Source organism: Aethalodelphis obliquidens, unplaced genomic scaffold, assembly GCF_003676395.1.
Source record: "Aethalodelphis obliquidens isolate GAN/ISIS:26980383/991018 unplaced genomic scaffold, ASM367639v1 scaffold48, whole genome shotgun sequence".
Taxonomy (NCBI): Eukaryota; Metazoa; Chordata; class Mammalia; order Artiodactyla; family Delphinidae; genus Aethalodelphis; species Aethalodelphis obliquidens.
In genome coordinates this window covers 1,011,323-1,028,151 of record NW_020837992.1, presented here as the reverse complement: position 1 = coordinate 1,028,151, position 16,829 = coordinate 1,011,323, and the positions used below count along the sequence as shown (strand labels likewise).

The 16,829-nt window shown below is 35.8% G+C and overlaps 1 non-coding gene across 1 annotated transcript; it reads left to right on the top strand.

Annotated features, from left to right (window-relative positions):
* Positions 1-557: 557 nt before the first annotated feature.
* On the top strand, positions 558-630 carry TRNAK-UUU (transfer RNA lysine (anticodon UUU)). Its single transcript has one exon. It is a non-coding gene; the product is annotated as a tRNA-Lys (tRNA).
* Positions 631-16,829: the final 16,199 nt, after the last annotated feature.

Below are 16,829 nucleotides of genomic sequence, written 5' to 3'. Positions count from 1 at the left end.
ATCAGAAACTCCGGAAGCCAGAAAGCAGTGCAGCTGATACATTCAAAGTGTTAAAAGAAAAAAACTTTCAACTGATAATCCTATATCTCACAAAACTATCCTTCAAGACTGAGGGAGAAATTAAGACATTCTCAGATAAACAAAAGCTGAAAAAGTTTATTACCACTAAACCTGCCCTGCAAGAAATGCTCAAGGGTGAAATGAAAGGACACTAGACAGTAACTCAAAACAATATGAAGGACTAATGAGAACACACTGTATAGCATGGGGAACTCTACTCAATGCTCTGTGACCTAAATGGGAAGGAAATCCAAGGAAGAGGGGAAATATGTATATGTGTGGCTGATTCACTTTGCTGTACAGCAGAAACTAACACAACATTGTAAAGCAACTATACTCCAATTAAAAAAAAATAAACAGAGATCTCAACAAAGGTAAATGTACAGAAGTAATTATGAAAGCTAGAATTATTTTAAAAACAGTCTCTATCTCCACTTTTTTTCTACATGATTTAAGAGACTAATGTATTTTTTAAAAAATTATTAGTCTAGGGGAATTCCCTGGTGGTTCAGTGGTTAAGACTCTGCACTTTTGCTGCTGAGGGCCCAGGTTTGATCCCTGGTCGGGGAACTAGGATCCCACAGGCCACACGGTGTGGCCAAAAAAAAAAAAAAAAATATATATATATATATATATATATATATATATATATATATATACACACACACACAAAACAATAGGATTATTGTAATTTTGGTTAGTAACTCCACATATTGCTTTCCACAAAATTTAAGAAACTGATGCATTTAAAAGAATTATTATTTTATGTTTTGGGGCATAGAGTGTTTAAAAGATTCAATTTTGTGAATTGACAACTGAAACCAGGGGGACAGAGCCATAAAGGAGCAGAGTTTTTGTATGTTATTGAAATTAATCTGGTATAAGTTCAACTTAGAATGTTGCAACTATTGAATGTTAAATGTAATATCCATGGTAACCAGAAAGAAGATACCAATAGAATATACACAAAAGAAAATGAGAACAGAATTTAAAATTTTTACTACTAAAAAATCAACTAAACAGGACTGCAGGAAATTAGGGGGGAAAAAAACTATAACTCATAAAAACAAATAGCAAAATGGCAGAGGCAAGTCCCTTATTACCAGTAATTACTTTAAATGCAAATGGATTAAACTTTCCAGTTAAAAGACAAAGATTGGCAGACTGCATAAAAATACATGATCCAAAATATATGTTGCCTGCAAAAGACTCACTTTAGATCCCAAAACACAAATTGATTGAAAGTACAAGGATGGAAAGAGATATTCCATGCAAATAGTAATGAAAAGAGAGCAGGATTCGCTATATTAATATCAGATAAATAGACTTTAAACCAAAAAAGATTACAAGAGAGAAGGGAGATATCATATATTAATAAAAGGCACACTACAGTTCATAGTAATTATGAACATTTAGGCACCTAATAACATACCAGCAAAATATATGAAGCAAAAACAGAATTGAAGGGAAAAATAGACAGCTCTACTATAATAGTTGGAGACTTGAATACCCCACTCTCAATAATGAATAGAACAATCAGACAGAAGATAAATTAGAAAACAGAGGACTTAAACAACACAATGAACCAATTACATCTAAGACATATACAGAACACTCTACCCAACAACTAGCATGCACATTCTTCTCAAGTGCACAAGGGCCATTTTACAAGACAGACTACACTTTAGACCTCGAATTAAGTCTCAATAGATTTAGAAAGATAAATGTCATACAAAGTTATCTTCTGTGACCACAAGAGGACAACGTTAGAAATCAATGAGAAGTAAAATTGGGAAATTTATAAATTGTGGAAATTAAACAACATACTCTTAAACAACCAATGAGTCAAAGAAGAAGTAACAAGGGAAATTAAACAACAGAGATAAATGAAAACAAAAACACAGCGTATCACAACTTGTGGGATGAAGTAAAAGCAGTATTAAGAGGAAAATGTATAGCTATAAAATGCTTACATTTAAAAAAAATCTGAAATCAACAACCTAAATTTACAACTTAAGGAACTAGAAAAAGGAACAAACTGAAACCAAAGCTAGCAGAAGAAAGGAAATAATACAGACTAGGGCAGAAATCAATGAAAAAGAGAACAGAAAAACAACAGAGAAAACTCAACGAAACCCAAAAGTTAGTTCTTTGAAAAGATCAACAAAATTGATACAACTTTAGCTAGATGAACTAAGAAAAAAAGACTCAAAATTACTAAAAACAGAAATGAAAGTGGGGACATTGCTACTGATTCTACAAAAATAGAAAGGATTATGAGAGTATTATGAACAACTATATGCCAACAAATTGAATAACCTAGATGAAATGGAAAAATTCCTAGAAACATAAAACCTACCAACATTAAATCATGAAGAAATAGAAAATCTGAATAGACCATAAAGGAGATAGAATCAGTAGTCAAAAATCTCTCAACAAAGAAAAGCTCTGGACCTGATGGCTTCATTGTTGAACTCCACCAAACATTTGAAGAACTAATATTAATCCTTCCCAAGCTTTTCCAAAAATGAAAAGGATAGGGAATTTTTCCTAGCTCATTCTATGAGGTCAGCATTACCCTGACACCAAAGCCAGACAAACACACTATAAGAAAACTACAGATCCAATATTCCTTATGAACAATGACATAAAAATCCTCAACAAAATACTAGCAAACCAAATTCAGAAGCATATTAAAAGGTTATATGCCATGACTAAGTGCTATTTATTCCTGGAATCCAAGGATGGTTCAACATACAAAAATTGATTAATGTAATGTAACACATTAACAGAATGAAAGGGGAGAAAAACCCACATGATCATTTCAGTTGATACAGAAAAGGCATGTGACAAAACTCAACAGCCTTTCATTACAAAAACACTCAACAAATTAGGAATAGGAGGAAACCATCTCAACATAATAAGAACCATACCTGAAAAACTCACAGCAAACATCATACTCAAAGTTTCAAAATGGATTAAAGACCTAAATGTAAGACTGGAAACCATAAAACTCCTAGAAGAAAACATAGACACAACACTCTTTGACATAAATCATAGCAATATCTTTTTGGACCTGTCTCTTAAGGCAGAAAAAGAAACAAAAGCAAAAATAAACAAATGCCTAATTAAGAGTTTTTGCAGAGCAAAGGAAACCATCAACAAAACAAAAAAACAACCTACTGAATGGGAGAAAGTATTTGCAAATGATATGACCAATAAGGGGTTCATATCCAAAATATATAAACAGCTCAGACAACTCAACATCAAAAAAACAAACAACCCAATTAAAAAATGAGCAGAAGACCTGAATAGATGTCTTTCCAAAGAGGACATAGAGATGGCTAACAGGCACATGAAAAGGTGCTCAGCATTGCTAATCATCAGAGAAATGCAAATCAAAACCACAACGAGGAACTTCCCTGGTGGTCCAGTGGGTAAGAATAATCCACACTCCCAACACAGGGGGCCCAGGTTCGATCCCTGGTTGGGGAACTAGATCCCACATGCATGCCACAACTACCAGTTCGCATGTTGCAACTAAGAAGGCTGCACACCACAAGAGCCCGTGTGCTGCAACTAAGAAGCCTGCATGCCGCAACTAATAGCCTGCATGCCGCAACTAAAGATCCCACATGCCACAACTAAACATGCTGCAACTAAGACCCAGCACAGCCTAAATATTAAAAAAAAAAAACCCACAATGAGGTATTACCAATATCACCTCACACCTGTTAGAATGGCTAACAGCAAAAAGACCATAAATAATAAGAGTTGGCAAGGATGTGGAGAAAAGGGAATCCTTGTACAATGTTGGTGGAAATATAAATTGGTGCAGCCACTGTGGAAAACAGTTATGGAGGTTCCTCAAAAAAACTCGAAATAGGGCTTCCCTGCTGGCGCAGTGGTTGAGAGTCTGCCTGCCGATGCAGGGGACAAAGGTTCGTGCCCCGGTCTGGGAAGATCCCACATGGCACGGAGCGGCTGGGCCCATGAGCCATGGCCGCTGAGCCTGCACGTCTGGAGCCTGTGCTCCACAATGGGAAAGGCCACAAGAGTGAGAGGCCCGCGTACCAAAAAAAACAAAAAAAACAAAAAAAAAAACTAGAAATAACTCACAGACATAGAAAACAAATTTATGGTTACCAAAGGGGAAAAAGGGTTGGGGAGGGATAAATTAGGAGTTTGGGATTAGCAGGTACAAACTACTATATATAAAATAGATAAACAACAAGGTTCTATGGTATAGCACAGGGAACTACATTCAATATACTGTAATAAACCATAATGGAAAATAATATATATGAATAACTGAATCACTTTGTTGTACACCAGAAGTTAACACAACATTGTAAATCAACTATACTTGAATAACATTTTTTAAACTAATTAATTAAAAAGGAAACTAAAAATAGAACTACCATATGATCCAGCAATTCCACTCCAGGGTATACATCTGAAGAAAACGAAAACACTAATTCGAAGATACATGCACCCCAATGTTCATAGCAGCATTATTTGCAATAGCCAAGATATAGAAGCAAAATAAGTGTCCATTAACAGATGAATAGATAAAGACTTGGAGAGAATTATGCTAAGTGAAATAAGTCAGACACAGAAAGACAAAATACTGTATATTACTTATATGTAGAATCTAAAATGTAAAGCCAACTAGTGAATATAACAAAAAACAAACAGACTCACAGATACAGAGAACAAAACTGGTTACCAGTGGTGAGAGGGAAGAGGGGAGGGACAGGATAGGGTAGGGGATTAAGAGGTACAAACTATTATGTATCAAATAAATAAGTTACAATATATATTATATAGCACAAGGAATACAGCCAATATTTTATAATAACTATAAATGGAGTATAACCTTCAAAAATTGTGAATCACTGTGCTGTGCACCTGAAACTTATATAATATTGTAAGCCAATATACCTCAATTAAAAAAAATGTGAAAGCCTTTCCTCTAAGATCAGGTATAAGGCAAGGATGTCAACCTTCCTCACTTTTGTTCAACTTAGTACTGGTAGTTCTAACTAGAGCAATTAGACAAGAAAGAGAAATAAAAGGCATCTAATATGGAAAAGAAGAAGTAAAATTATCATCATTTACAGATATGATCTTTGATAGAGAAAACCCTAGTCTACAAAAAATTGTGACACTAAAATGTTAATTCAGCAAAGTAACAGAATATAAAGTCAACATACAAAAATCAGTTATATTTGTATCACTAATAATCACCAATAATAAACAATCTGAAAAGGAAATTACAAAAACAATTCCATTTACAATAACATCAAAAAGTATAAAATACTTAGGAATGAACTTATCTAAGGAGTTGAAACACTTGTACAATGAAAATTACAAATCATTGCTGAGAGAAATTAAAGAAGACATTAAAAAATGGAAATATCCCATGCTCATTTATTGGAAGACTTAGTATTGTCAGCACTACCCCACAGATGTCAAGACTACCCAAAGTGATCTACAGATTCCTAACAAATGTAATGCATTTCTTATCAAAATCCTGATATTTTTTCCAGGAATAGAAAAAAAACCCAAAACCCATCCTAAAACCAGGGACTCTGAATAACCAAAACAATCTTGAAAAGGAAGAACAAAGCTGAAAGACTCACTTCCTGATTTCAAAACATACTACAAAGCTCCAAATAGTGTGGTACTGGAATAAAAACAGATATATAGACCAATAGAATAGAGAGAGCCCAGAAATAAATCTTCACATGGTGAAATTATTTTTGACAAGGGTGCCACAACCATGCAACAGAGAAAGGACAGTCTTCAACAAGTGGTGCTGGGAAAACTGGATATTCACATGCAAAAGAAAATGAAGTTAAACTCTATCCAATACCATATACAATGAATCAAAGACTTAAATGTAGGACCTAAAACCATAAAACTCAGGAAAAAACACAGAATAAAAGCTACACAACACTGAATTTGGCAATAATTTCCTGGATATGACATGAAAGACACAGGCAACAAAAGAAAAAAATAGGCAAACTGGACTTCGTGAAAATTTAAACATTCTCTGCACTGAAAGACACCATCCAGAGTAAAAAGGCAACCCACAGAATGGGAGAAAATATTTGCCAATCATATATGTGATAAGGGATTAATATCTAGACTATATAGAGAATCCCTAAAACTCAAAAAGCAATTTGATTAAAAAATGGGCAAACACTTGAATAGATATTTCTCCAAAGATACACAAATGACAGATAAGCAAATGAAAAGATGCTAAACATCAATAATCATTAGGGAAATGTAAATCAAAACCACAAAGTCAATTAATGTAAATTATTGCAGTATTGTAAGATAGAAAATTCATATAATCATTAATGAAAGCACTCTATAAAATTTAACATACATGCAGGATAAAAAGAAGGAAAAAGTATTGTACACTTACAATTTTGTTAAAGGGTAGATATCATGTTAAATGTATTTTCCACAATAAACATTTTAAAAAGAAAAAAAAAACAACACAATGAGATACCACCTCACACCCATTAGGATGGCTACTATCAAAAAAACAAAACAACAGATGTTGGTGAGGATGTGGAGAATCTGGAACTGTTGCATGCTGTTGGTGAGAATGTAAAATGGTAGGGTTGCTGTGAAAAACAATATGGTGGTTCCTCAAAAAATCAAAGACAGATTTACCATATGACCCAGCAATTCCACTTCTGAGGATATACACTCAAAAGAATTGAAATCAGGGTCTCCAAGAGATATATGTACACCCATGTTCAGAACTTTATTTACAATAGCTAAAACATGGAAGCAACCCAAGTGTCTGTTGATGGCTGAATGGATAAGCAAAATGTGAGATATATATATACGCAATGGAATGTTCTTTAGCCTTTAAGGAAAGAAATTTTAACATATACTACAACATGGATAAACCTTGAGGACATTATGCTAAGTGAAATAGCCAGTTATAAAAAGACAAATACTGTATGATTCCACTTAAATGAGGTACTTAAATCATAGACACAAAAAGTAGAATTGTGGGGGCTTCCCTGGTGGCGCAGTGGTTGAGAGTTCGCCTGCCGATGGGTTCGTGCCCTGGTCCGGGAAGATCCCATGTGCCGCAGAGTGGCTGGGCCCGTGAGCCATGGCCACTGAGCCTGCACGTCCGGAGCCTCTGCTCCGCAGTGGGAGAGGCCACAACAGTGAGAGGGCTGCGTACCGCAAAAAAAAAAAAAAAAAAAAAAAGTAGAATTGTGATTGCCAGGGGTTGGTGGCAGGGTGGGGGAGATGAGAGGATTGTGGGAGTTATGAGCATAGGGTTTTAGTTTAACAAGATGAAGAGTTATGAAGATGGATGGTGACATTAAATATTGACCTGTACACTTAAAAATGGTTAATATAGAAAATTTATATGTATTTCACACAATAAAAATTTTTTTTTAAACCCATCAAGAGGTATTGAAACCTCAAATACTAACCTCTGGAAAAAGAACAGTAGAGATCCATAACCAAATTTTTGAAAATTTCCTTGCAATAGCCTGTCTTCAACAAGTCTATACAATTTCTTCACCTTCTTTTCTCTAGGCAAAGTTATAAGATCCCCAAACCCCAGGGTATGTATTTTCCAGGTTTCTTCCTCTTTCTAACCTACTTTTGTAATATATAATAAATATATAAAAATATATTTATATAGGTAAATATATATATTTACCTATATAAATGTTGGTAGTTTTTAAATACACAAACCCACTCATGGAAATATACCTCATGAAGTGCAAAAGAGATGCAAAAGGATGTTCACTGTGGCATAATTTATAGTAATGAAAAAGCTACATAAAGAAATATTTCATAAATTATGATTTGTCAACTCAGTGGAATGTTATGCACAAAGCCTGAAGGACAGCAGGAAACAGCTATTACAAGGAACCATGATTATGGGTGATAATTTAAAAATCCTTGAATGCCATAACAAACTGTTTTTAACAATGGAATCTATAGAAAAAGGAACCCTCTAGAGTTGAAACAAGGTAAAAAGACTGCAGCAGAAAGTACCTTTTCATTTCTTTAGCTGTCTGAAGGAAATTATGAAGAGGAGAAAAGGAAATGCCCTTATTGACCTTCCCTCCAGCCTTTCCTGCTGCTAATTCCTTGACACTCAACACTAGCCAACACTTTAAAAGGGAGCCTATACAGAAGTGGATTCAGCACTCAGGTTTCCTCTAAGAGGAGGTGGGAAGGTTACGTATGAAAAGATCTCAAGCTGAAGCCAAGAAAAGACCCACCTGGTAAAAAAAAAACAAACAAACCCTCACGTCTCTTAAAAAAAAAAATGACCTGAAAAATTATTCCCAATCCAAAAGTTAAAAACTGATAAGACAGAAAAGATGGGACTTCCCAACCAGATATTCAGGTAGGTATATGTGAATCTTGTTACTGACTATCTAAAGCAAAGATAGCAACAATATATTGAGGAATTTATAACACATCTAAAAGTATGACAAAAGAGTATGAACAATGTGAGGAATAAGGTTCTAACGCCATACATGAAGCAGTAAAATACTATTGAAGGTAAACTATAATAAGTCAAATATGTATATTGTAATCCCTAGGGGAATCATGTAAAAAACTTTTTAAATGAGGTATAGCTAACAAGCCAATAGACAAATAAAATGGAATCATAATAAAAACAATCCAAAAGACAGAAAAATAGATAAAGGGCTTCCTGGTGGTGCAGCAGTTGAGTGTCCACCTGCCGATGCAGGGGACATGGGTTCGTGCCCCGGTCCGGGAAGATCCCACATGCCGCAGAGCGGCTGGACCCGTGAGCCATGGCCGCTAAGCCTGCGCATCCGGAGCCTGTGCTCCGCAACGGGAGAGGCCACAACAGTGAGAGGCCCGCGTACCGCAAAAAAAAAAAAAGAAGAAGAAATGGGACTAATAAAAAACAAGAAAGATGGATTCAAGAACTGTGAAGTATCTGAAATTTTACCCTACTTGCAAGCTAACAGGTTGGCCTGTCACAGTTTCATGGATGCTGGCAGAAGACATGAGGCATTTGAGTTACAGAAGGGCAGCTTATTATTCCTATCAATGGAAATACCCAGAGTATCAGTTTTTGTTTTTTCTACTGGTTCCCCAAATCTCAATTAGCACAGAGCAATGCAACTAGGGCCACATGACACTGACATATAGTGCTTTGTCAGGTTCAGAAAAACCGTGAACTTGGAGAACTAAATTTTTTATGTGGGCAGTAAGCATGCCTGCTCCTTGCTCTAGAAAGATACTATCTTCCAAGGCTGTTTGCTAAATAAACATCCTTGAAAAAAGACAGTCAGAAACAAAGGGCAGTCAGTACCTTGCTTGCAAGACACACAGAAATGCAAAAGACTTATGAAGCTCTGTCTCCCACTAGATGGCAGATTTATTTTTAAGTTTTTTGTTCTTTTTTGATTTTTAAATTTTTTATTTTATTTTTTTGGCCGTGCCATGAGGCATGCAGGATCTTAGTTCCCCGACCAGGGACTGAATCCATGTCCCCTGCATTGGGAGTGTGGAGTCTTAACCACTGGACCGCCAGCGAAGTCCCTAGAACACACATACTTTATAAGTGCATGTGGAATAGTCACCAAGACAGATCATGTGGGCTATCAAACAAACTTAACAAACTTAAAATAACTAAAATCATATACTGTGTATTATCTGTACACACAGAAATACACTAGAAATCAATAACAGAAAAATAACTGGAAAATCCCCAAATATTTGGAAATTGAACAACACACTTCTAAGTAACTCATGTATCAAAGAGGAATTTAAAAAGGAAACTGAAAAGATTTTGAGCTTAATAAAAATGCAATATATCAAAATTTCTGAGACATGATGAAATGCTTATATTAAAAATGTAACCGGGCTTCCCTGGTGGCTCAGTGGTTGAGAGTCTGCCTGCCGATGCAGGGGACATGCCCGAGTCTGGGAATATCCCACATGCTGCAGAGCAGCTGGGCCCGTACGCCATGGCCGCTGAGCCCGCGTGTCTGGAGCCTGTGCTCCGCAACGGGAGAGGCCACAACAGTGAGAGGCCCGTGTACCGCAAAAAAAAAAAAAAAAAAAAGTAACCAATATTTTTATATCAATAATCTAAACTTCCACCTTAAAAAACTAGAAAATATCAAATTAAACCCAAAAGCAAGCAGACAAAAGAAAATAAAAAGCAGAAATTGATGAAATTGAAAATAGTAAAACATTACAGATTAATGAAATGAAAACCTGTTTCTTTAAGAAGTTCAATAAAAATGATAAATTTCTGACCAAGGAAAAAACTTTGACACAAATTACCAATATTAGGAATTAAAGAAAAGGTGTCTCTATTAATCATACCAATATTAGGAATTAAAGAAAAGGTATCTCTACTGATCATACAGGCATTAAAATAAAATAAGAAACATTATGAACAACTTTATGCCAGTTTGATAGTTTACATAAAATGGACAAATTCCTTTATAAAGTTTCCTCTCAAAACTCACTCAATAAATGTAGATAACCTGAATAGTCCTAGATCTATTAAAGTAATTGAATTAGTAGTAAAAAACCTTCTATCACAAAAACAAGCTGTAGAGATAGGTGAACTTAGGGGACAATGAGTTATTGGTTTTGAATACAGAGGCGTCCTAGGAGTCCTGGGGGATAAGGCGAAGTCCTGAGAGATAGATAGACTGTAGAAAGCATTGAAAGTCAGGCTAAGGACTTCAACTTCCATTACACAGATGATGTCTTTCTTTTTCATGGTGTGCCCCAGACCACCCTCCGCATTTATGCCAGTGAATCTTTTTTCTTTTTTTTTTTTTATTGGAGTATAGTTGATTTACAATGCTGTTAGTTTCTGCTGTACAGCAAAGTATGTCAGTTATACATATATCAGTACATATATCCACTCTTTTTTAGATTCTATTCCCATATAGGTCATTACAGAGCACTGAATAGAGTTCCCTACGCTATACAGTAGGTTCTTATTAGTTATCTATTTCATACATAGTAGTGTGTATATGTCAATCCCAATCTCCGAATTTATCCCTCCCTCCCCTTTCCCCCTTGGAAACCGTGTTTGTTTTCTACATCTGTGACTCAGTTTGTTTTGTAAATAGGTTCATTTGTAGAATTTTTTTAGATGCCACATATAAGCAGTATCATATGTTATAGGATATCACTGTCATATTGTCATTGTCATATTGTCTTTGACTTACTTCACTCAATATGACAATCTCTAGGTCCATCCATGTCACTGCAAATGGCATTATTTTGTTCTTTTTTATTATGCCAGTTAATCTTTAGTATTTATATAGTGCCTTGTACTATTTTCTCTGTTGATTATATGTGTAAGAGTGCCCTAAGCAAGTCTGTAAATTCCTTAGGATAGGTCACATGATAAAGATTTCCAAGGGGGCAAAGTTACAGAAAACTTCCAACTCAGGTGGCTTCATAGGCAAAAATATACCAAACATTTAAGGACGTAATGATATGAATCCCATACAACTCTTCCGGAAAATAAAAGATGAGGAAACACTTCCCAACTTTTTGAAACTATTACCCTGATACTAAAACCAGATAAAAACACCACAAAAAACTACAGATCAACATCCCTCATAAGCACAGACACAAAAAACCTTAAACAAATAAGCAAACTGAATTTAACAATATATAAAATAGATAATACACCATGACTAAGTGGTGTTTATCTCGGAAATGCAAGGTTAGTTCAACATTGAAAACCAGTTAATGCAGGAACTTCCCTGGTGGTCCAGCGGTTAAAAATCTGCCTTCCAGTGCAGGGGACTCAGGTTCAATCCTTGGTCGGGGAACTAAGATCCTACATGCAGTGGGGCAACTAAGCCCACACGCTGCAACTACTGAGCCTGCGCATCACAACTAGAGAGAAGCCTGTGCACCGCAACAAAGAGCCTGAGCACTTCAACGAAAGATCCCGCGTGCCACAAATAAGACCTGACACAGCCGAAAATAAATAAATAAATATTTTTTAAAAAAGAGAAAACCAGTTAATGCAATTTGCCTTATCAGACAATAACAGAAAAACCATGTGATCATCCCAATAGGTGCAGAAAAAAGTAGTGACAAAATTCAACACATATTCATGATAAAAAACGCTAAGCAAATTAGATTTGGAGGGAACTTAACCAACTAAAGGGACATGTACCAAAAACCTACAACTGTATCGTACTTGATAGTATGTTTTTTCATTAATGGTATACTTTCTTGCTAAGATCAGGAACAAGACAAAGATGTCTACTCCTACCACTCATACTAGAATGGCCCTAGCCATTGAAAAAAGGCAAGAAAAAGAAATAAAAGGCTTAGTCTGGAAAGGAAGGAATAAAACTTTTTCTTTGAATTTTTATTTCTTGCATTTTTATTTGCAGGCAAAATGATCATGTATATAGAAAATCCCAAGCAATCCACAAAAAAGAGACTAGTATTAATAATTGAGTTTAGAAGGGTCACAGGATACAAGGTCAACTTATAAAACTCAGCTGTACTTTATAATAGCATCAAAAAACATGAAATATTTAGGAAAGGATAAATCTAACAAAATGTGTGCAAGAATTTTATGCTGAAAACTGCAGAACACTGATGAGAGAAATAAAAGAAAACCTAAATAAGTGGAGAGATATCACGTTCATCAATGGAAGATGATAGTAAGATGTCAATTCTCCCCAAAACTATTTACATCAAGTAATCTCAACCAAAATCCCAGCAGATTTTTTTGTAGAAATCGACACGCTGATTCTGAAATCTATATGGAAAAGCTAAGGCCCTGGAACAAACTACTTTAAAAGAACAAAGCTGGCTGATTCCCACCACCTGATTTCAAAGCTTATTATAAAGCTGTAATAGTGAAGTCAATGTGGTATTGGTTAAAATACAGACCTACAGAGCAATGGAACAAAAGAGCCCCGAAAAAGTGACCCACACATACGGTCAACTGATTTTCAACAAAGGTGCTAAAGTAAATCAATGGAAAATGACAGTCTTTTGAACAAATGGTCCTGGAATATTGGTCATCCATCTGCCAAAAAAATGAACTCAATCTATACCTCACACTGTATTATAAAATTAACACAAAATGCATCATAGATCTAAAGGTGCACCTAAGATCTCTAGAAAAAAGCACCAGAAAAATCTTTGTCACCGTTGGTTTGGCAGAGAATCCTTATGACACAAAAAGCATAAACCATAAAAAAATTTTTTTGATAAAGGAAAACCTTGAAAATTGAAAAAATGAAAAATTTGTGTTAAGACATTGCAGAGAAATGAAAAGATAGCCACAGACTGGGAAGAAATATTTGTAAAACCCCTCTCTGATAAGGAATTTTTTGTGCAGAATATATAAAGAACTCTCCAACACTAAAAGAGGAAAACAGCCCAAGTTTTAAAACAGCAAAAGGTTTGAAGAGACACTTCATCATAGATACAGAAGGCAAATAAGCACATGAAAAGACAGTTGGCCCTCCTCTGCATCTGAGGGTTCCACATCTGCAGAACAAAAATTTTCAGAAAAATAAAATTACATAAGTTCCAAAGTGCAAAACTTGAATTTGCCCCCACACCAGAAACTATTTGCATAGCATTTACATTGTATTTACAACTATTTACATTGTATTAGGTATTATAAGTAATCTAGAGATGACAAAGTATATGGGGAGGATGTGCATAGGTTATATGCAAATACTACGCCACTTAATATGAGGGACTTAAGCATCTGCAGATTTTGGTATCCTGTGGGAGGAGGTGGGGGGCAGCCACCCAGAAACCAATCCCTCAAGGATACCAAAGAATGACTGTAGTACTCACAATTATTCAATATTAGGAAAATGCAAATTAAAACAATGAGATACCATTATATACCTGTTAGAATGGAGAAAATAAAATCTGACAATACCAATTGCTGGTGAGGATGCAGAGCAACTGGAACTCACATACATTGCTAATGGGAATGCAAAATGGTATAGCCACTTTCAAAAGTCTCACAGTCTCTTGTTAAACATACACTTATCATTTGACTGTCACACCACTCCCTTGCCAAAAACTGGAAACCCAAATGTCCATTAACTAGGTAATGGATGAACAAATTGTAGTATATCCATACAATGGAATACTTAGCAATAAAAAGGGAAAAAACCACTGATACAAGAAACATGTATGAATCTCAAAAGCATTATATGAAGGAAGCCAGACACAAAAGGCCATACATTGTATGATTCCACTTATATGACATTCTGGAAAAGGCAAAACTGTAAAGTCAGAAATCAGATCAGTAGTTGCCAAGGAGCTAGGGTGAATGAAGTGGATTGGCTGTGAAGAGCCTGAGGAAACCATTTTGGATCATGGAAATATCAATGTTATGTTTTGACTGTGGCAGAGGTTACATGACTATACATTTGTCAAATGTCATCAAAGTGCACACGTGTGAAGTGTGACTTTCAGTATCTGTAAATTATGCCTCAGTAAACTGAACCATGAAAAACAAAACAGATTCCCGAAGTTGTGATCTGTCTTGTTCTATGTGGAACAAGTTTACCTTTTCCCCACACATTCCTAAATAAATCTTTTAAACGACAGATCTATCCTCATTTGTAACGAGACAAATAATACTTCTTGAGCATTCCCGAGGCCTGATAGGTACTTTACATGTATTATCTCATGAAATTATTCCACCAGCCCTATGAAACTGAGGTTAAGAGGTTTGGATAATTCCAAAGTTGCCGTTTAAACCTGAGTATGCGGACTACCAAGGTCATTTTTCCCTCTGTACCTCGCTGCTTTCCCAATTCCCCAAAGACAAGGACTAAACTTTTTTTCTTTTTTAGTAAGTTTATTTATTTATTTATGGCTGAGTTGGGTCTACGTTGCTGCGAGCAGGCTTCTCACTGTGGTGGCTTCTCTCGTTACGGAGCACGGGCTCTAGAGCACAGGCTCAGTAGTTGGGGCGCACGGGCTTAGTTGCTCTGTGGCATGTGGGATCTTCCTGGACCAGGGCTGGAACTCATGTCCCCTGCATTGGTAGGCGGATTCTTAACCACTGTGCCACCAGGGAAGCCCAGGGACTAAATTTTATATTCTTCACTATGTCTAACATATAACATGCAAATAAAAACTGGCACTGGTGAAAAACAACTTCCCAAACAGAGTACCTTATCAAGTGTAGGATCTAAAGAAAGATGCTTTTCTGGGGAAAATCCTCCCTTTCCCACTCTACTCCTACCATCTCTGGTTTAGTATCAGCCCATCAAAAGGAGGCACTCATTTGTTTATTCTCCCTAGTTCCTCTCTGCAATTTCCCAGCCCTGCAAAACATCACAAACTCAGGTGGCTCTGGGGATGAGGCTAATCTGTTAATACTCCAGAGACAGCAATTTCTATGGACATAGAATGGTGACCCAAGATCATCTTTCTCAGGAATTATTTTCCTAACTAAGGAAGTTTACTGTTTTATTGAATAAAATCAGTCACATCAATTCATTTGTATTCCCTCCTACAGTCCAAGATTATCACTTCAATTGCCAACTTTCTTAACTATGGCATTTAACGAATCTTCATTAAACAACTAATCCCATCCCAAGTTTAAGAGGTACTGAAGACAAGTGGCCCCATTCTGACACTGTTCTCAGTTACAATGCTTTAATTGTAATCCAACCAGGAATTTTCTGCTATCACATAACAAGTTAGGTGGTAGGGAAGTTCCAGAGTTAATTCAATGGTTCCAAAGTCATCAAAGGCCAAATTTTTTCCATTTTTCTATTCTGGCATCCTTAGGATGTTGGCAATTATTATTTCATAGTATCCTCACAATAAGCCTGTGAGTTTCATTAAAGCTGCTGCCTAACGGTTGCCTAGTATGAAGAAAACAATTTTCTCACATGTACTTTGGAAGGCAATTTAGAAGTACCTATATAATTTTTTTTTAATGTGTATATCCTTTGATCTAGCAATTCCACTTCTAAGAATTCATCTCAGAAAATGTTAAGTGGACAAAGACAGGCATGAAGACGTTCATTACAAAATTTTTTTTAATGGTAAAAAATGAGAAACAGCCTAAAACACCCATCAATAGGGTGTGATTACTTAAATTGAGAGACTCATATATAATGGAATACAACATAGCTGTTTAACATGGAACTATGTGCAAGTTTTGTTATAACAGCAGAACTGCAAAGAGTATGTGTGTAGAAATAAATAAAAATACCTATGACACTAAAAAGGCAGCAGGGGATTCCTGGCGGTCCAGTGGTTAGGACTCTGCACTTTCTCTGCCAAGGGCCTGGGTTCCATCCCTGGTCGGGGAACTAAGATCCCATAAGTTGCAGCAAGGCCAAAAAAAAAAAGGCAACAAAAGCAAAAACAGATAAACTGGATTACATCATAATTAAAAAATTCCGTGTATCAAAAGACAATGAACAGAATGAAAAGGCAACCACAGAATGGGAGAAAATATTTGCAAATCATTTATTTAAGCCAGAATATGTAAAGAATTCCCTCAAATTAACAACAACAAAAAAAACTGTTTAAAAATAGGCAGAGGACTTGAATAGACATTTCTCCAAAGAAGACAAGCTAATGACCAATAACATATGAAAAGATGCTCAACATCACTAATCATTATGGAAATACAAATCAAAACCACAACCTCACAACCATCAGGATGACTGCTATCAAAAACAGAAGTTTTACCTCTCCGAAGAATCGACAAGACAGCAGAA